The sequence below is a fragment of the Orcinus orca genome, chromosome 3 (genome assembly GCF_937001465.1).
Source record: "Orcinus orca chromosome 3, mOrcOrc1.1, whole genome shotgun sequence".
NCBI lineage: Eukaryota > Metazoa > Chordata > Mammalia > Artiodactyla > Delphinidae > Orcinus > Orcinus orca.
The window spans coordinates 59,535,807-59,556,527 of NC_064561.1; the positions used below are offsets into that span (position 1 = coordinate 59,535,807).

A 20,721-nucleotide genomic window follows, 5' to 3' on the forward strand; every position below is an offset into this window, starting at 1 on the left:
GCGTTCAGTCTTTTTGGCCATATCCCTACTACTGAAAACCAAATAAGCTAATTGGAACAAATCATTCACTGGAGTCTGAGGACCAGCAGTTGCTTTCTGAATTTTGTACCTGATGTCTGGGGCAGACTGGGCTATGAAATGCATAGCCAAAAGGGCCTGTACCTCAGGGGAGGAGGGATCCATGTTCATTCGGGATCCATGGTGCTGTAGGGTGGGTCAATTAAATGTCCTCTATGTCCTTCCTAGAGTTATCCCTCCAAGCTACACGCCTCAAATTCCTTTTGGGTTCCATTGCCTAGATAGAAGGCCATGAAAGTTTGAACATAGGGTACTTCATTCCATTTTAAATTTCTTAACTCTTATTGTAGCCAAACCTGATTATATAACTTATGAAGTTTTTTCCTTTTAATTTCTGTTGTCCAAATCTTTCCCAGTCCCGGAGTATAAGGCCCAGAGGGGTATTGGTTGGGATTGATGCTGCCTGACCCATTTCAGACAAGCCTAAGGTGATGTCTTTAACTCCTGAGCTATCCAAAATTCCGCTCTTAAGTCAAAATCCACCACGCAATTTGGTCAAGATTTGCACTTAACAATTTTAGATGCTATCCCTTCCAAGGTAGTCTCCCAACCAGGTGTTAGTGCTCAAGAGTTGTCATAAAGAAACGGCACAGAAGATGTCCCCAGTGGTGTTGATGACGAGCAGGAGTTGGTCTAGCTATAAGCTGGGAATAACGGGTCAGCACATGTACGGGTCAGAGGGAGGGGAATAAGACCAAGTACACCTTGGGTTTCCCTGGTGGCGCAGTGGTTGAGAGTCCGCCTGTCGATGCAGGGGACACGGGTTCATGCCCCAGTCCAGGAGGATCCCACATGCCGTGGAGCGGCTAGGCCTGTGAGCCATGGCCGCTGAGCCTGCACGTCCGGAGCCTGTGCTCCGCAATGCGAGAGGCCACAGCAGTGAGAGACCCGCATATCGCAAAAAAAAAAAAAAAAAGAAGTACACCTTGGTGGTCACACAGGTCTTCTGGGGAGAAAAGAAAGAAAGAAAGGAAGAGAGAGAGAAAGAAAGGAAGAGAGAAAGAGAGAAAGAAAGGAAGGAAGGAAGGAAGGAAGAAAGAATGAAAGGGAGCAGGAGTGAACAAGAATGCAAAAGCGTAGGAGGAAAACCTCAGAGTCAAGGAGAAGAGTATAGCGACTAACAATTCTCTCCTGTATCTGTTGTTGGATGTGCATAAGCATACAGGGTTGACCCACCAGTCAAAAATGAGCAGACATCAGCAGAGCGTCCTCCCCAGTATGCCTGGCTCGTGGCGTCCCACGGGCCTCCTTAGTACCAAGACCTAACTCTCAACATTTTCTTACCTTATCATTGTCCCTACGTGGTCGCCAGCTAAAACTGTGCACCTCAGACTGGGACTTGAACCCACGTGGCTGAGACTCAAACCCGGCGAAAACCCAGTTTTCCAACTGAGATCACACACCTGGTTTCAGGACTTAGTGAAGCTCAGGTTCTTAATGTCTCATCACAGAAAGAATTCAGTGAGAGACGAAGTGATAGGTAAGAAGTGGATTTATTTAGAAACACTCCACAGAGTGTGGGCCATCTCAGAAGGTGACAAAGGCCTTGGGAGAAACACACTCCTCAGACAGAGTGTGGGCCATCTCAGAAGGTGAGAAAGGCACCAGGGTATGGGGTTGTCAGTTTTTATAGGGGTGGGTAATTTCATAGGCTGATGAGTGGGAGGAATATTCCAGCTATTTAGGGAAAGGGCAAGGATTTGCAGGAATTGGGCCACCGCCCACTTTCTGGTTTATGGTTGCCTTAGAACTGTCATGGCGCCTGTGGGTGTGTCATTTAGCTTGCTGATGTGTTACAATGAGCGTATACTGAGGCTCAAGGTCTAGTGGAAGTCGACTTGTCCACCATCTTGGGCCCATTTGGGTCTAATCCGTTTATGTCATGTCCTCAGGCTATGTCATTCTTTCAAAAGTTGTGCCCTGCCCTCTTCCCTCCTGCTCCATTAATAGCACAGCACAGCCAGGATTTACAGAAACATGAAAAAAATACTTCTTTTGAAACGAGATTATTAAAAAGGATCAAAATTGATATGTGGAATGATTATAACTATATAAAACAATAATAACAACTCAGAGATTTATTTCTAAAGACTTCAAAGAAATTCTCCAGACTATTACAGTTGTTGCCTTTAAGTACTGAGTGTGTGGATGCTTTGTGGCTTTGGCGGGGTGAGGTGGGGGGGGTCTACTTTTTTCTACTTTACACAGTTGTTTATTTTTTATAATTCAGGGGGAGAAAATGAACTTCTTCTTCATCTTTAAACAGAAATTTAGAATTGATAATGCAAAAAGATGGTTCTCAAATGGAGGAATTTTAGGCAATGGAGGAGTTCTCCAGGGGCAGTAAGGACCTTGTTGCAGTAGCCGCCAGAGGACCTTGGAAGTTTCTGACCAGCTCACTTTGATCTGACCTAGCGTCACCTCAGAGGTGTGCAGGGAATAGCAGAGCAGAGAAGCCAAGATGGGGAAAGGCCCAGAAAACGAGTCCCATGAGAAAATTTCTAAACCGTTGGTCCCAGACCACGGGGGAAGACCACGGAGGTTTTCCAACAAGTCTGGAGACAGGGAGGCTGGAGGCATCTTTGTTTTCCTTTTTCCTCTACAGGGTGGGGACTGGCAGCCAAACCTCAAGTTCCCCCCATTGTGGCCACACCAGGGGGGCAGGGAGGGTGGTCCCGGGCCTGGCCCACTCCTTCATCTCCATCAGTCTCCCACCAACACCTACACATTCCCTTCTTTAAAATGGACAATTAATGTTTGCTCAACCTAACACAAAGCATGAATAAAAAATTCTTTGGATAACTTTATTTTTATTTGACTATAACATACATCAAAGTAAAAACCCTGTGCTTGTTGGACAAACACACCTTCAAAACAGCCCTCATGCCCCTCCTAGAGAGGAAACTGGAAGCATCTTGCCCTCTGCTGTGTCCTAATTCCACCAGCGAGTGCCAAGGGTTAAGGAGACCTAACATGGGGACTAAGTGAACAGTTTGGCAGGCGGGGCAAGCCATCTGAGGGCAGCGGGAGAGGTAGGGCCCAGAGTCTGGGCTGAGGAGGCTGTAGAGAGCTGGGCCAGAGGGAAGGGTCCAGGGCTGCTCGGAAGTCAAGGTCAGGCCAGCACGGCTTCATCAGAGGCCTGAAACTGGTGGCTTTAGGTTGAAAAACTCAGTTAATTACAGACCTTTTCCAACATAAAATAATAAATGTCATTACAGAAAATTTAGAAAAAAAGGAAAAGGAAGTTAAAAAAACAAATGACCATTTCTCTGATGCCTTTATTTTATTTAAAAATACATCTTATTATAAGTGTATTTTCCCTTTGAAAGTAAGTATTCTGTGTGTACTTTAAATATTTCTGCATTGTTTGAATGTTTTTAAAAAATACCTGTCTTATTTATGTTAAGTAATGTCTGCTGTTAATTTAGTAAATATAAAATAGAGCAGAAACAAAAAGTGTTTTTTTAACCTAAATATTTTTTATCCTATGTTTCAGAAACTTTGTTTTTAAAGACATAAAGCAGATACTCAGGAAAAAAGTATATATCTTTGAAAGTCCATGCTACCACATTCAGAAGGCACAGAGAGGGATATACACAGTGAAAAGTCAGCCTCCTTCCCTCCCTCTCCTGTTCCCCAGCCACTAAGTTCCCCTCCCTGGGGAAAACCATTTTTGCTACTTTTTATTGATTTTGGCAGAGAGTATCTTTGCATTTACAAATGTATGTGTAACCTCCCTTCAGTAATTATGTGTGCACACGTATGTGTGTGGGTGTGTGTGTGTGGGTGGGTGTTGAGACTCTATGTTCTGAAACTTGCTTTTTACATAATTTATCTTGGGGATCTTTCCATAGGACAAGTAAAGAATTCTGTTGGCTGTGACCTCACCGCTACTGACCTAAAGCGCCCTTCTTAACGTCTAACCAGAAACCCTTACAACTCTCAAGTCACTCTAGCAAGGCCTGCACCCCCTTGGGAGAGACAAGGAGGGGGATGGTTCAAGGGCTCTCTTTTCCTTCCTCCCTCCCTCCCTCCCTTCCTTCCTTCCTCTCTCCCCTCCTTCCTTTCTTCCTTTCCTTCTTGCTTTCTAAAGTGAAAACAGCTCATTGTGGCTTTATTCACTCCAGTTATTAATGCAAAATGTGCTTAATTGTAAAATGATCAGGAAGTCCAAAAAAGGAAAAAAGGAGAGAGTAAAAAGTCACTCCCACCATTACCAGGAAATAATCCCTGTTAACATTTTAGTGCCTGTCCCTCAGGTTATTTTTCTGGAATGCACACAATTTTTTTTCACCATTTTAGCCATTTTAAAGTGTACAGTTCAATGGTGTTTAGTACATTCACAATATTGTACAACCATCACCACTATCTAGTTCCAGAGATTTTTCATCATCCCAAAAGGAAACCTTGTACCCATTAAGGAATCAATCCCTATTCCCCTCTCCCAGACCCTGGTAACCACTAATCCTGCTTTCTGTCTCTGTGGATTTACCCTTTCTGTGTATTTTATATTAATGGAATCATATGTACCTTTTGTGTCTGGCTTCTTTCACTTAGCATAATGTTTTCAGTGTTCATCCATGTAGTAGCACATACCAGCACTTCATTCTTTTTATAGCCAACTAATATTCCACTGTATGAATATGCCTTATTTTGTATATCCATTCATCATTTGAGGGACTTTTGTGTTGTTTCCACCTTTCGGCTGTTGTGAATAGTGAACACCTGTGAACATGCATATATAAGTTTTTGATTGAACAGCTACATTCGATTTTTTGGGATATATATTTAGAAGTGGAATTGCTGGTTAGATGGTCATTGTATGTTTAACTTATTAAGGAAACATGAAACTGTTTTCTACACTGGCTGTACCATCTTACATTCTTACCAGTGATGTATGAGTTCCAATTTCTCCACATCCTTGTCAACTCTTGTCACTGTCCACTTTTTTTATTATATCTATCCTAGTAGATGTGAAGTGGTGTCTCATTGTGATTTTGATTTACATTTCCCTAATGACTAATGATATTGAGCATCTTTTCCTGTGCTTGTTGACCATTCATATGTATTCTTTGGTGAAATATCTATTCAAGACATTTGCCCATTTGAAAAGTTGGGCTGTTTGTCTTTTTATTGTTTAGTTTTACAGTTTCTTTACATATTTTGGATACAAAAGCCTTATCAGATACATAATTTGCAAATATTTTCTTTCATTCTGTCACATTCTTTTCATTTTCTTGGTAGTGAATTTGATACATAAAGGTTTTTAATTTTATAGGTGAAAGGTGTCAAAGGGTACAAAATTCTAGTTGAAAAAAATAAGTCATGGGGCTGCAACATACAGCATGGTGACTACAGTTAATAATACTGTATTGTATAACCAACAAGAACCTACTGTATAGCACAGGGAATTATACTCAATATCTTGTAATAAGCTATAATGGAAAAGAATCTAAAAGAGAATATATATATATATATATATATATATATATATAGGCATGTATGTATAACTGAATCACTTTGCTGTATACCTGAAACTAACACAACATTGTAAATCAGCTATATTTCAATAAAAATCTAAAAAATACTGTATTGCATGTTTGAAAGTTGCTAAGAGGGTAGATCTTAAAAGTTCTCACCAAAAAAAATTTGTACTATGTATGGTGATGGATGTTAACTAGCCTTACTGTGGTGATTACTTCACAATATATACAAATATGAAATCATTATGTTGTACACCTGAAACTAATATGTCAGTTATATCCCAATGAAAAGTTTTTAATTTTGATGAACTCCAATTTATCTATTTTTTCTTTTGCTGCTTACACTCAAGGTCATGAAGACTCATGCCCATGGTTTTTTTCCTAAGAGTTTTGTAGTTTTAGCTCTTATATTTAGATCTTTTTACCATTTTGAGTTAATTTTATATGGTGTGAGGTAAGGGCTCAACTTCATTCTTTTCATGTAGATATCCAGTTGTCTCAACATCATTTGCTGAAGAGGTTATTCTTTTCCCCATTGAATGGTCTTAGCATGCTTGCTGAAAACTAGTTGAATGAAGATGTACAGGTTTATTTCTGGCCTCTCAATTCTATTCCATTGATCTATATGTAAGACAATCCTTATGCCAATACCACATTATTTTGATTACTGTAGCTTTGTAGTAAATTTTGAAATCAAGAAGTGTGAGTCTTCACACTTTGTTTTTCTTTTTCAAGATTGTTTTGGCTATTTGGAGTTCCTTGAAATTCCATATGAACTTCAGAATCAGCTTTTCCACTTCTAAAAAATGGAATTTGTGGGATTTGGCTATTTTTTAGGGATTTCATTGAATCTGTAGATTGCTTTAGGGTGTATTTGTTTTTTAATTTATTTATTTCATTTATTTATATTTGGCTGTGTTGGGTCTTCATTGCTGTGTGTGGGCTTTCCCTAGTTGCTGCGAGCAGTGGCTACTGGGCTACTCTTCGTTGTGGTGTGCAGTCTTCTCATTGCGCTGGCTTCTCTTTGTCGCAGAGCACTAGGCTCTAGGCACGCAGGCTTCAGTAGTTGTGGCACGTGGGCTCAGTAGTTGTGGCCTGTGGGCTCTAGAACGCAGGCTCAGTAGCTGTGGCATACGGGCTTCATTGCTCCGCAACATGTGGGATCTCCCAGACCAGGGCTTGAACCCGTGTCCCCTGCATTGGCAGGCAGATCCTTAACCACTGCGCCACCAGGGAAGCCCGCTTTAGGGTGTATTTTTATCTTAACAATATTATGTCTTCAACCCACAAACATAGGTGTCCATTTATTTAGATCTCCTTTAATTTCTTTCAGCAATGTTTTGTAGTTTCATTATACAAGTCTTGTATCTTTGTGGTTAAACTAATTCCTAAGTATCTTATTCTTTTTTGGTGCTATTGCACACAATTTTTTCCCAGGTTTTTTTATTATGGTAAAATACGTATAACATAAAATTTATCACCCTGTACATTTTTTAAAAATAAATGTATTTATTTATTTAATTTATTTTGGCTGCATTGGGTTTTCATTGCTGTGCACAGGCTTTCTTAACCACTGCGCCACCAGGGAAGCCCCACCCTGTACATTTTTAAGTATACAGTTCAGTGGTATTAAATACATTCATAATGTTATGCTACTGTCACCAACATACAATTCCAGAACTCTTTTCATCTTATAAAACTGAAAATAGGGCTTCCCTGGTGGCACAGTGGTTAAGAATCCGCCTGCCAATGCAGGGGACACGGGTTTGAGCCCTGGTCCAGGAAGATCCCACATGCCACAGAGCAACTAAGCCCGTGTGCCACAACTACTGAGCCTGCACTCTGGAGCCCGCAAGCCACAACTACTGAGCCCACGCACCACATTTACTGAAGCCCACGTGCTCTAGAGCCCATGCTCCGCAGCGAGAGGCCTGTGCACCGCAACAAAGCATAGCCCCCACGCGCTGCAACTAGAGAAACCCTGCGCACAGCAACGAAGACCCAACACAGCCAAAAATAATACATAAAAATAAATTTATTTTTTTAATATATTAAAATGGGAAAATATATTCCCATTAAACAATAACACGTCATTCTCCCCTCCCCCGCAGTCCTTTGCAGCCACCATTCTGCTTTCTATCTTTATGATTCTGACTACTCTAAGTGCCTCATATAAGCAGAATCATACAGTATTTGGTGACTGGCTTATTTCTTTTAGCATAATGTCCTCGAGGTTCATCCATGTTGTAGTATATGTCAGAATCTCTTTCCTTTTTAAGGTTAAATATTATCCTCTTGTATGTATACATCACATTTTGCTTATCTGTTTATCTATCAATGGACACTTGGGTTACTTTCATGTTTTATCTATTGTAAAGAATGCTGCTATGAACACAGGTGTACAAATATCTCTTGGAGAACTTGTTTTCAATTCTTTGGGGTATATATCCAGAAGTGAGATTGCTAGATCATATGATAGTTCTGTTTTTAATTGTTTAAGGAAACGCCAATCTGTTTTCCATAGTGGCTGCATGATTTCACGTTTCCATCAACAGTACTCAAACTTTATAATATCTCTACACACAACTTTTTGAATCAAAAATTTTAACATTTGGACCTCTTTCCCTGTCAGTGGTATAGAGGGCTAGCTAATCATTTATGGAAATTTACGGATATACAACAATTTGTTTCAATAATTCCTTAATATCAGTTATCTTTTTAAAGTTCTAATGAATGTTGCCAAGTTGTCCCCCAAAAGTATGAGACCAACACCCACTCTGAAAAGAAGTGGGAGAGGCGCCTGTTCCTCACACAAGGTCCAAATGATTTTTCCCCAATGTCACTTCCAGAGGGGCAGTACAGGGGCTTTCATATGCTCCTTCACAAGGCAGAAGCCTTGAACAAATTAGAAACAGTCCCATTCAACAGAGAGGTCTTGCTCTTAGACCTAGAAGGGCCCTTAGCAAATCTTATTGGAATTTTTATTGTAAAGACAATTTGTCTGTTTTTTGTTTTCACCTGTTATTTTTCTTTTCTTCCTCCAGACTGTAAGCTACAGGTGGCATGGGTCTGTGTGTGGCTTGTTCACTGTGAATGCCAATGTCTTGTAACATGCCTAGCATGGGGAAGATGTCAGAAAAGGTTACTTATTATTAAGATAGGTAGAAGACTGCTTACTCAAAGCTGAAATTCCCTGAGAATAGGAACAGTGCCTGTCACTACCTTTTGTGCTTCCAGGGCTGGCACAGTCTCTGGCACACGGTGGCAGCTCAGGAGGTATTTGTCAAATGAATAAAGAAAGTGCCTGGCTCTAGAGTGTCAACGGTAGCAGCAGATCTGAAGACTCCTAGTCCAGCGCCCTCTCTGCACTCTGCACCTTCTTACTTTTATATTAATGTTTGCACTGGATTTCTGTCTTTATGGCCTCTTGGCTTCTGTGCTCCTGCAAAACAGCCACATTTCTGCTGCCAAACAGACAAGCATGGGACATCACCCGTCAGCAGTTCTGAAGTCCCATCTCACACTCCCAGATGATGTTCCAGTGGTGAGGACCAGGGAGGGAATTTCCCCATGCGTGCCCAGCCGTGGCCCATCTGTGCCCCCTTCACTGGGATGCTACTCTGTGGGCTGGAGTCAGCATGAGAGCTATTTTTGACTAAGTGGCTACCTAATCTTACATAACCCTCAGCGATCCAGCCAAGGTCATTCGGCTTAGTGCGTGAAAGACACATCAGAGATAGTGATCCCCCTTCCCCAGAGCCCCTCCAGAGCCTGGGAGCTGGGAGGGTAGTGCCAGTGGTTCTGGGCCTTCACTGCGAAGCCCAGCTAGGACCTTCTGAGCACAGCTCGACTTCTGAAACAGTCCCCGGGAAAATTCCCCAAATATCTTGTTTCCTAATATCTCTGGCATTTGCGTAGAATTACAAACTCAGGATGCAGAGAGTTTGAATCCTCCACTCCCTGCTCCCAACACACCCAGTTCCTTCCCTAATGTGGAGGTGCCTGAGCTGAGGACATTTGAGAGGCCCCATGGGTGGGGAAGATCTTTATCTCTCCTAGAGCAGAAGTGATAAGCCCACATTTAAACCTCAATTTTGTTTTATTGGAAAAGAGATAGAACAACAGCATTCAAGGTCCTCTGGTATCTAATCCCAAATAGCCTTCCTATCTCATCAGCAACCCCTGAGCCAAAAGCCCGACCAGTAATAGGTGCTCACTAAATGTTTAGTGAATGGAATTCACTGGCTGCTCCCCAAGACTTCCTGCTGCACCCAGCTAACTGCCACCGCCAGGTCCTGCTGGTGGACTCTGCACTCTGCACACACTGTTTCCTTCACCCTATAAGCCCTTTGCTGCATGTTCTACCTTCAGGGCCCAGTTCAAAGCCCAATGCCTCAACACCACCTTTGAAGAGCCCCTAAACAGAATGTGTTGTGCTTTGGTCTATATTTTCCTAGCATGCTGCTGACACTTCTGTTTTTTTTTTTTTTTTTTTTTTTTTTTTTTTAAACATCTTTATTGGAGCATAATTGCTTTACAATGGTATGTTAGTTTCAGCTTCACAACAAAATGAATCAGTTATATATATACATATGTTCCCATATCTCTTCCTGCTTGCGTCACCCTCCCTCCCACCCTCCCTATCCCACCCCTCCAGGCGGTCACAAAGCACCGAGCTGATCTCCCTGTGCTATGCGGCTGCTTCCCACTAGCTATCTACCTTACGTTTGGTAGTGTATACATGTCCATGCCTCTTTATTGCTTTGTCACCGTTTACCCTTCCCCCTCCCCATAGCCTCAAGTCCATTCTCTAGTAAGTCTGTGTCTTTATTCCTGTTTCACCCCTAGGTTTTTCATGACATTTTTTTTTTCTTAAATTCCATATATATGTGTTAGCATACGGTATTTGTCTCTCTCTTTCTGACTTACTTCACTCTGTATGACAGACTCTAGGTCTATCCACCTCATTACAAATAGCTCAATTTCGTCTCTTTTTATGGCTGAGTAATATTCCATTGTATATATGTGCCACATCTTCTTTATCCATTCATCCGATGATGGACACTTAGGTTGTTTCCATCTCCAGGCTATTGTAAATAGAGCTGCAATGAACATTTTGGTACATGACTCTTTTTGAATTATAGGATTAATCTCCAAAATGTATAAGCAGCTCATGCAGCTCAATAACAAAAAAACAAACAACCCAATCCAAAAATGGGCAGAAGACCTAAATAGACATTTCTCCAAAGAAGATATACAGACTGCCAACAAACACATGAAAGAATGCTCAACATCACTAATCATTAGAGAAATGCAAATCAAAACTACAATGAGATATCATCTCACACCAGTCAGAATGGCCATCATCAAAAAATCTAGAAACAATAAATGCTGGAGAGGGTGTGGAGAAAAGGGAACCCTCTTACACTGTTGGTGGGAATGTAAATTGATACAGCCACTGTGGAGAACAGTATGGAGGTTCCTTAAAATGACACTTCTGTTTTGATTTTCTTATAACATAACTGGTTATGTGCTCATCTGTTTCTTCTGCCGGGCTGCGAGCTCCTTGAGGGCAGGGTCCGGCCCTCGGTTATCACTGCATGTCCAGCACATATTGCTGCCTGACACTTAGTGGGCTCCCTGTAAATATCCATTTGTTGGACGGATGGATGACTGGAGACACAAATGAGGTCTGCAGTTCACAGAATTATTTGTTTTTCAAATCTACCATGGGCTGGCTGAAGGAGAGAGCCATAAAGGATAATATCCCGAGTCAATGTTCTGAACTCACAGAATGGATTATAACTTTTCTCTTTTCAAAACATTTAATCTCACAAATAATTGGTGTCCAAACACAGCACAAGTGCAAGAAAATCACTTTTAACATTTTAGAATATCTTTTCAGACTTTTCCTCCGAAGTTTTCACAGGAATGGGACCTCACTGTGCGTACTGTTTTGTTATCCATTTCCATTATGAATATGTAGAGGATAACTGAGATTATTAGTGTTCTTCTCCGTTTAATTCAGGAGCTCTCATGTTAGGTCAAGGAGACCCCTCCCCGGTCTTAATGGATTGGTCCAGAGGCAGGTTTTGATGCAGCTTGGCCAATCACAGTGTCAGGCTGCCCTGCCCACAGCTGACTGGCTGTGATTTGGGCACTTGACCTAAGGTGGCCGATATATTCCTTGCTTGGGATTTCTGGATTGAAGGCTAGAGACAGCTTCAGGTAGACTCTTTCCTGTGTCCCAAACCTTGTCCCCTGCTGTCTGGTTGGCAGTGAGAAAGTGAGTCTTGTACACAGGGAGAGGCAAACATGGCAGATGGAGAGAGTGTCCTGGAGCTGAGACTGGATTCCATTTCTTTCTTTCTTTCTTTTTTTAATTTATTTGGTTGTGCTGGGTCTTAGTTGCTGCAGGCAAGCTCCTTAGTTGCAGGTCACGGGCTCCTTAGTTGTGGCATGCGAACTCTTAGTTGGTGGCATGCATGTGGGATCTAGTTCCCTGACCAGGGATCGAACCCAGGCCCCCTGCATTGGGAGCATGGAATCTTAACCACTGCACCACCAGGGAAGTCCCAGGATTCCATATCTTAAGATTTGGCCACACTGTGGTCCTTCCCAAATCTTGAATTTCAACTCTCCTCTGGATTCCATGGGCCAACAAATCCTCCCCATGCTTTTCCCATTTTGAGATGGATTTCTGTCACTTGCTACTGAACAGCTCCTAACACATACATAATGTATCATGGATGTAATTACATGTCAGTTTGCCCAACATCATTTGTAATGAGGCAGGATATTACCTGAATTTCTACTTTTAATGAGTCTCCTGTTGTTGGATATCTAGATTATTTTCATTTTTTCGCTGTGATAAGCAATGCTACGTAAATATCCTCATAAATTCATCTTGCTTCCATGCATTATTTTATCTAAATGAATTCCTCGAGGTGGAATCGCTATAACAAGAGGTATTCATATTTTTTAAGGCTTTGTGACACAACTTTTGACCCTCTTGATGCTTTGTGACCACTGCCTCTTCTAGCGACACTGTTCACACTGTCGTTGGACACCTTTATGGGATTACATTATTTTGGACTGAGTTGGTCCCTGTGAGTTTGCCCTTCATTGCTCATTGTGGGGCTGGGGTTGGGGGGTGCCCAAGCTTTGACTCCAATCTGCCTATAAACCATGTCCAAGTATTCTGTTGAAAAAATAGGTATGGGGTCAGTCAAGGCCCGGAGCATTTTCAGAGGATTTTGTAAAGACTAGTCCCTGAGGGTACAGTGGACACCTGGGGTGTGGACAAAAGAATGTCCAGCTTCAAGCTCATTGGTTGGGTTCTGAGGGTTTATTCCAGAAGGAAAGGGAAGGACATGGCTGGCACCGAACACCACGACGCAGGGCACAGTCCTCAGTCTGGAGGTCGTGGGACAGCAACAGTCCCTGCGCTGAGTACTGGGCTCAAGAGCCAGGTTACAGGGGATAAGGCCAGGCCTAGTGGTCTGTGCTGAGAACTCTTCCCTGAGGGCAATGGGAGCTTTGGAGGGAACAGCAGGGGAAAGATGCAATCCATTTTCCTCAGGGGGAAGCAGGGACAGATTGAATCAAAAAGTAACAGAGTGTGTTTCTGCCACTTACGGCCTGTCCCAGGGGCCCAGGCTGGTGGGAACCTTCTCTGCCCATCACACTTGGATCTCAGACCTCTGAGCTCGCCCCCCTGCAGTGAGAGCCAGGGCCTCACCCAGCCTTCTCGTCCTGGCTGATGCCCTTGTGTGTCAGCCCAGGCTCCTATCCCAGAGCTTCCTCTTTGAGTGGGTAAATATAGCACGCTCACAGAACAGCATACACGTGAACACATCTCCACTTCCTACATAAAGAAACAACATTCCCCTCACCCCACCCCCGCCTCGCCTCCCATACAAACGAGAATCTTTGTCATGAAATTAAATGAAATGAGGTAACGGAAATGAAAGTGCTTTGTAAAAGGAAAAAGGGCTAGAATGGGGGCTTTCAGGGTTTTTGCTTTTGTTTTTTTCTTTCAAGCAGAAGTCTTTTTCAAATAAAATCCTACTGTACATCCATTTATCCATCTGCTCCCATGATGTGGCCTTTGGGAAACATCTCACATTTCACATGCCCAAAACTAAGGCCTTGGATTCCACCACCGTCTTGCTCATGATTTTTTTTTTTTTTTTTTTTTTTGCCACGTGGCTTGTGGGATCTTACTTCCCCAACCAGGGATTGAATGCACCCGGGGCCTCGGCAGTGAAAGCACCAAGTCCTAACCACTGAACTTCCAGGGAACTCCATCTACCATCCTCTTCAAATCTGCTCCTCCCGTACCTTCTCATCTTAGTTCTGATACCTCTCCTCACACGTGTGCTCATGCTGGAAGCTGGGCGTGGGCAAACCTGATGCCCCCTCCTCCCCACCTCCACACTCACAAGCTGTCAGTGCCTCCACCGTCGCCTGTCCTGTGGGCGATTCTCCAACATGTCTCTCCAACCCATTGTGAGCTTCTCATCACCGCCACCACCACTCTGGGCCAACCACCACTTGCCTGGATTGTGTCACAGCCCTACCTCGTCTCCCTCAGACTGCACCTGCCGACTTTCCAGTTCAGTGCTCACATACTGGCTGAGGGGAACATACCTAGAGAATCATGCACAAATCATAACAGTTAAGCTTGATGAGTTTGTCTAAACTGCACACACCTGTGTAACCAACACCCATGTCAAGAAGCAGAATATCGGGCGCAATGGTTGAGAGTCCGCCTGCCGATGCAGGGGACGCGGGTTCGTGCCCTGGTCCGGAAGGATCCCACATGCCGCGGAGCGGCTGGGCCCGTGAGCCATGGCCACCGAGCCTGCGCGTCCGGAGCCTGTGCTCCACAACGGGAAGAGGCCACAACAGTGAGAGGCCCGTGTACCGCAAAAAAAAAAAAAAAGCAGCAGAATATCACCAGCATCCCAGAAGTCCCTATAGGCCCCCTCCTAGTCATCCCCACTACTCCCCCAGGACAACTACCATCCTTATTTCTAATGCCATAGATTAGTTTTGCCCCTTTTTGAACTTTATATACAAGAATTAATACAATGTGTATTATTTTACACCATTGTGTTTGAGAGATCCATCCACATTGTTCTGTATAGTTACAATTTGTTCACCTTCATTGCTGTATAGTATTCCATTGTCTGAATATATCATTATTTATTCAGTCAAGCACTGAGAGACATCGGAGCGGCTTATGGTTTGGGGCCTTCACAAAGAGAAGTTGTCAGGATTTTTGTGTTTGGCCCATGTAAATATGTATTTGTGTTGGGTATCTACCTAGGGGTAGAACTGCTTCATCATAGGGTATGTGTATGTTCACAGAGTGATATCTTCAAAGCACAAGCAGTTTGAAGCATTCCCTCGCTTAAACCCTCCATGACTTCCCATTGGCTTTAAAATAAAGTCCCGACTTTTTATCTTAATTTACACGGGACTTGCGTGTTCTGGCACCCCCGACCTCTCCCTCCCCGCCACAAACCCTGCTCTTGCACAGGCTGCTTTCCCACCAGACTGACCTTCTATTCCATTCTTGGGGCCTGCCAAGCTTTTTCCTCTGCCAAGCAGCCCACCCGCTTGATGTGCTGCAGTTTCCAGCCGGCCAGTTCTTACTCATTCTTTATGTTGCTGCTCAGATAGAATATTTTCAGAGAGGCCTCTCCTGATCCCCTATTATAAAAGAGGAAACACCGTTACTGTCTCTCATTGCCCAGCTCAAAATTGCGCTGAACTGAATGTGAAATTGTCTCATCGTTAATGACTGCCTCTCCCAGTAGACTGTAAGCAACAAGGGCCTGGGACTGTCATGTTCACTGCTGGATCCCCAACACCTAGCACCGGGCAGGAACATAGTAGGTGCTCAATAAATAGCAATACTCTAATCTGCGGAGTACATAAGAGGACGATCGAGGCCTCCAAGTCCCCCAGGGACCAGGGTGCAAATCTTGGCTCCATTACTCACTACTCTTGTGCCGTTAGGCAAGTTACCTAAGTTCCCTGGACCTCAGTTTCCTCCTCTGTAAAACAGGGATAATCCTGTGGCCTGAGAATGTATGTGCGTACATCACAGTGTTGGCCACGTGGTTAGTGCTAATTAAACAGCGGCTTTCTGTGCACCAGCTCTTGGAAGCCTCACCACAATCCCACAGGCAGGAACTATTCTAAATCCCCATCTCATAGATGAGGAAATTAAGAAACTAAGGCCCAGGGAGGTTAAATACTTTGTCCAATAATTCTGGCTCCAGGTCCTAGGCCCTCCTCCATGACAGTGTTGCTGGTAACATGTGAAAGATAATAAAGACAGAGGAAGGGGCAGTGGTGAGCTCCAAATAGCCAACCGCACTCACTCCCACCCCTTTTACATGCATTCATCCCCATGAAACCCAAAGGTTAGCAGTGCAGCATGAAAACCACTGGGTTACACAAACATTCGTGGTTATTAATAGTTATGGAGGAAAAGATAGAAAGATCTGATTACAGAAAAGTTTCAAACTTCTATATGACAAAAGACATCACAAGTGAGGTCTAAAGATAAATGAGAGTGTGGGAGGAAATATTTAAACTTCAAATAACAAAGGCTTACTCTGCCTGGGATGAACACGCTCCTCCAAATAAACTGGAAAAATACAAACGACCCATTGGAAAAAATAGGCAAAGAATGTGAACAGAAGAGGAAATGACAATGGGTAGCAATCAATGTGTAAGCAGGGAAATGAAAATTAAATAATGAGCTCCTGCATCTCTCCTAATCTTGGCAAAAATGAAAAACATTGGTAACATGCATGGCTGATGAAGGCATAAGAAAACCAATACTAAAATACCCACATTGAGCTGTAAAAAGAATTAGAGCCTTTTAGGAAACATTTTCTAAAATATTATGACAAAAATAATGTGTGACAACTTTCAGAAATTATAGCAATAATAGATGGTGATATAAATAGATAGGTAGATAGACAGACAGATACAAGAACAGTCATTGCAACATTTTTGTAACAACACAACCTAGAAACACCTTGATTGTATCCATACAGTTGTATATTACATAGCTATTAAATGAGGTAGATCCATACTGTGCCAACTTAAAATTATCTGTAAAATGCATGAAGTAAAAAAGAATGTCAAGGAGTAATGTCTATGGTTTGGTCCTATTTTCACAGAAAACAAAAATAAGCATAACCAAATCACCTTGAACACTTTTTTAAGCAGAGAAAAAAACAGGAAAAACAAATTTCTAATTACAGTGTGTCAAAGGAGTCAGACTAGAGGGTGTTTTGCTTAAGATACATTTTTAAGTTTGAATTGTTGCAATGAGTATATATTTTATTAAAAATTAATTAATAAGCCCTGCTCATTAATAATGACTTAATACATGTTGCCTGCCTATCTACTCTTGTAAAACCCTTCCTGATTTAAGACTTACTTTGCTTCAGTTCCTACAAATAAGCTGCTGGTTGGAGAGAAGGTGTTAATTGTCTTCTGAACAACTTCCTCTGATTAACCTCTTGGCTTGCTCTGCTGCCCAGCCTTTCAGGGAAGAGAAACCTGATATTATTATTCTAAAAAGAAATATATGTTCTGAACATGCAGTACATGCACGTAGTAGCAAATTCAAAATGAACAAAAGAGGGACTTCCCTGGTGGTGCAGTGGTTAAGAATCCGCCTGCCAATGCAAGGGTCACGGGTTCGATCTCTGGTCTGGGAAGATCCCATGTACTGCAGAGCAACTAAGCCCGTGCACCACTACTATTGCACTCTGGAGCCCGCGAGCCACAACTACTGACCCTGCACGCCGCAACTACTAATGCGTGTGCTCCACAACAAGAGAAGCCACCACAATGTGAAGCCCATGCACTGCAACGAAGAGTAGCCCCTGCTCGCTGCAACTAGAGAAAGCCCACGCACAGAAATGAAGACCCAACGCAGCCAAAAATAAATAAATAAATTTAAAAACAAACAAAAAACAACAACAAAAAAACCCCCAAAATGAACAAAAGAGTATATAGTGAAAAGTAAGTCTCTCTCTCTCTCCCTAGTACCTCAGCCACCCAGTTCTACACCATTTTCTTGTGTATCCTCTCAGAGAGATTCTATGCATATACTAGCATATGCATGTATATAGTCTAATTTTTTAGAACACAAATGCTGTACATAATGTCTATATACACGAATACATTCATAAGGGAGACACCTTTTGATTTCTTCTAGCCAGAACCTGATTAGTTCCAAGGTTGCACTTCTTTCCTGCTTGAGAAGCCAAATTTCCCCAGCAGTAGCAGTTTATCCATCCATCCATCCATGCATCAGTCTATCTGGCCATCCATCCATTCATCCAATCACACTCGCTAACAAGCATTTGGTGAGCACTAACTCTGTGCCAGGTACTAGCTAGAAGCTGGAGATAAGGTGGTGAAAAGATAAGGTCCTTGTTCTCACCCAGCTGGCCTTCTGGGGAAGTAACAAATTATGTAGAAGAAAACAAATAATAGAAGAAAACTAACACATTTCAGACAATGGGATGTGCCTTGGAGAGACTCATTCTCTGTTAAGAGAGTAGGGAAGGAGGAGAGGTGAAAAGGAGAAGGGAGGAGGAGAGAGGGCCTATTTTAGATGGATGGCCAGGGAAGATCTCCTTCAGGTGGTGACATTTAAGCCAAGAACTGAATGACAAGAAGGAGCAAATGTTACTGGTTTCCTTGCACTGATGACTTTCCAATGAGAGAGTCCACGGGCAGAGTTTCAACCTGATCAGAGCGGTGAAGAGGGTGGGCTCTGAAGACCTGGAGATGTTCATTTGAACCCCAGCTCTGCCGCCGAAAGCCAGGGGAGACTTGGGCAAATTATTTAACCTCTCTGTGCCTCAGCTTCCTCACCTGTAATATGAGGTTATATAAAAATAGTACCAACTTAATAGGATCACAGTGAAAATTAAGTGGGTTAAGCAATGTGGGCTGCCCAGGCTGGCACCAAGAAAGTGATCAAAAAATGATCAAGTTTTAAAAAAGTATAATGTTAGGCAGAGTTTCTTAGATGAAAAGTCAAAAGTATGATCTATAAAAAAGTAATAAAAGCTTTTATCAAAATTAGAAATGTTTGCTGTGTGAAAGACTCTGTTAAGAGGATGAACAGACAAGTTACAATCTGGGAGAAAATATTTGCAAATCTCATATTGGACAAAAGGCTTATATCCAGAATATACAAAGAACTCTCAAAACTCAGTAAGAAAACAAACAACCTGATTAAGAAATGGGCCAAAGACTTGACCAGATACTTCACCAAAGAGGATACATTATGGCAAATAAGCACATAAAAAGATATTCAACAGCATTAGCCATTACGAAAATGCAAAATAAAACCATGATGAGATACCACTACACACCTGTTAGAATGGCTTAAAAAGAATCTGACAACACCATGTGCTGACAAGATACAGAGAACCTGCAACCCTCATGCGTTGCTGGTGGGAGTGCAAAGTGGTACAGCCACTCTGGAAAAACGTTTGGCAGGTTTTTATAAAGTTAAGCCTATGCCTAACATATGTGCAGCAATCCCATTCCTAGGTGATTACCCTAGATAAATGAAAACTTACGTTCACATAAAGACCTATGCACAAACAGCAGCTCTATTCGTAATCATCAAAAACTAGAAGCAACCCAAATGCCCTTTAAGGGATGAACAGATAAACATACTGTGCCAAGTCCATACTACCCAAAAGCTACTCAGCCAAAAAAAAAAAAAAGGTACGAACTCCCGCTACATGCAGCAGCTGAATGAACGGGAAAGAAGCCAGTCTCAAAGGGTTATGTACTACGTGATCCCTTTTGTATGACTTTCTTGAAAAGACAAAGCTAGAGCAATGGAGAGCAGATCAGTGGTTGTCGGGGTAGGTTTGGGGAAGGGTGTGACTGCAGAGGGGCAACCCCAGGTGGTTTCTGGGCTGATGGAACTGATCTGTATCCTGACTGTGGTGGTGGTTACACAAATCCACATGTACATCAAAATTCATACATAGATACACCAAAGAGTCATTTTCATTGCATGTTAATTTTTAAAAACAAGAAAAATAAAAAGTGATGAATGATCCTGTCATTCTAACTCAGCCACTCACTTCCAATCCCTCCTGCCTCCTTTCTCCTCATTCTCTACAGCCAGAAACTTCTTAAAGAAGAGATACTTCCACTCCCTAAATATCTGAAGACATTCTTAGTAACTTGGCTTTGTTGCTCTGCATACAAAGGTAATACATTTTTCTTGGACGAAAAGAAGGAAGGAAGGGAGAGAGGGAGGGAGGAAGGAAGAATTCAATCTACAGAAATGCGTAAGGTAGAAAGCAAAAGCCCTCAGGAATCCCACCCTCCAGAATTAACGGCTGGGAGAAGCTTCCACCAGAACCCATTCAAAGCGATGTTATACAGTTGCTTCCTCACAAGGTTCAGAACCCATATAGTGGGATTTCATCTGATTGATTGTTCAGGGAAGCATGAAGGGCCCTGGGGTGCATGACCTTGAAAGGTTAACATCTGGATGCCAGCCCGGCTTCATATCAAGTCAAAGCATTTCACAGCTGGATGGAGTCTTAGGGTGATCTAGTTCATTAAAGGTCATCCAGTCCCTTCCTGTCCCTCTCCACCCACATCCCCACAAGACTCCCTATCTCAAGGCAGCCTCTTGCCCACACCCGAGCTCTCCCTCTGTGCGCTGGCTGCCTCTTCCCTCTCAGCCAGCTCCGTTTGCAATCACTGTTTGGATCATTCAGTTAACGTTCAGCAAATCATTCATTATCTGTTCCTTCCTTCCTTCGTTCAGAGATACTTACTGAGCACCTCTTTTGTGCCGGGCCCTGTGCTGAGTCGTTGGAATACCTTGGTGAACAAGATCCACATGGTTCCGGCCCTACTGGAGCCTCCATTCCAGTCAGAGAGACAGTGCCTAACCACAAAACGATTCTAACACGTATCTCAATAAGAACTGTGCTGGGTTTCCCTGGTGGCGCAGTGGTTGACAGTCCACCTGCCGATGCAGGGGACATGGGTTCGTGCCCCGGTCCGGGAAGATCCCACATGCCGCAGAGCGGCTGGGCCCCTGAGCCATGGCCGCTGAGCCTGCGCGTCT

The 20,721-nt window shown here is 42.9% G+C and overlaps 1 long non-coding RNA gene across 4 annotated transcripts in view; it reads right to left on the bottom strand.

Moving 5' to 3' along the window:
* The window catches only part of LOC125964045 (uncharacterized), an 80,077-nt gene that overhangs the window by 18,633 nt on the left and 40,723 nt on the right, over nucleotides 1-20,721 (bottom strand). For 3 of the 4 annotated variants that reach the window (XR_007476569.1, XR_007476570.1, XR_007476566.1), the window contains 2 exons: nucleotides 17,032-17,135; nucleotides 15,131-15,281 (listed from right to left, as the gene is read on the bottom strand). This is a non-coding gene — a long non-coding RNA (uncharacterized LOC125964045). The remainder of the gene's footprint in view (nucleotides 1-15,130; nucleotides 15,282-17,031; nucleotides 17,136-20,721) is intronic. The other variant, XR_007476568.1, reaches the window with a different exon arrangement.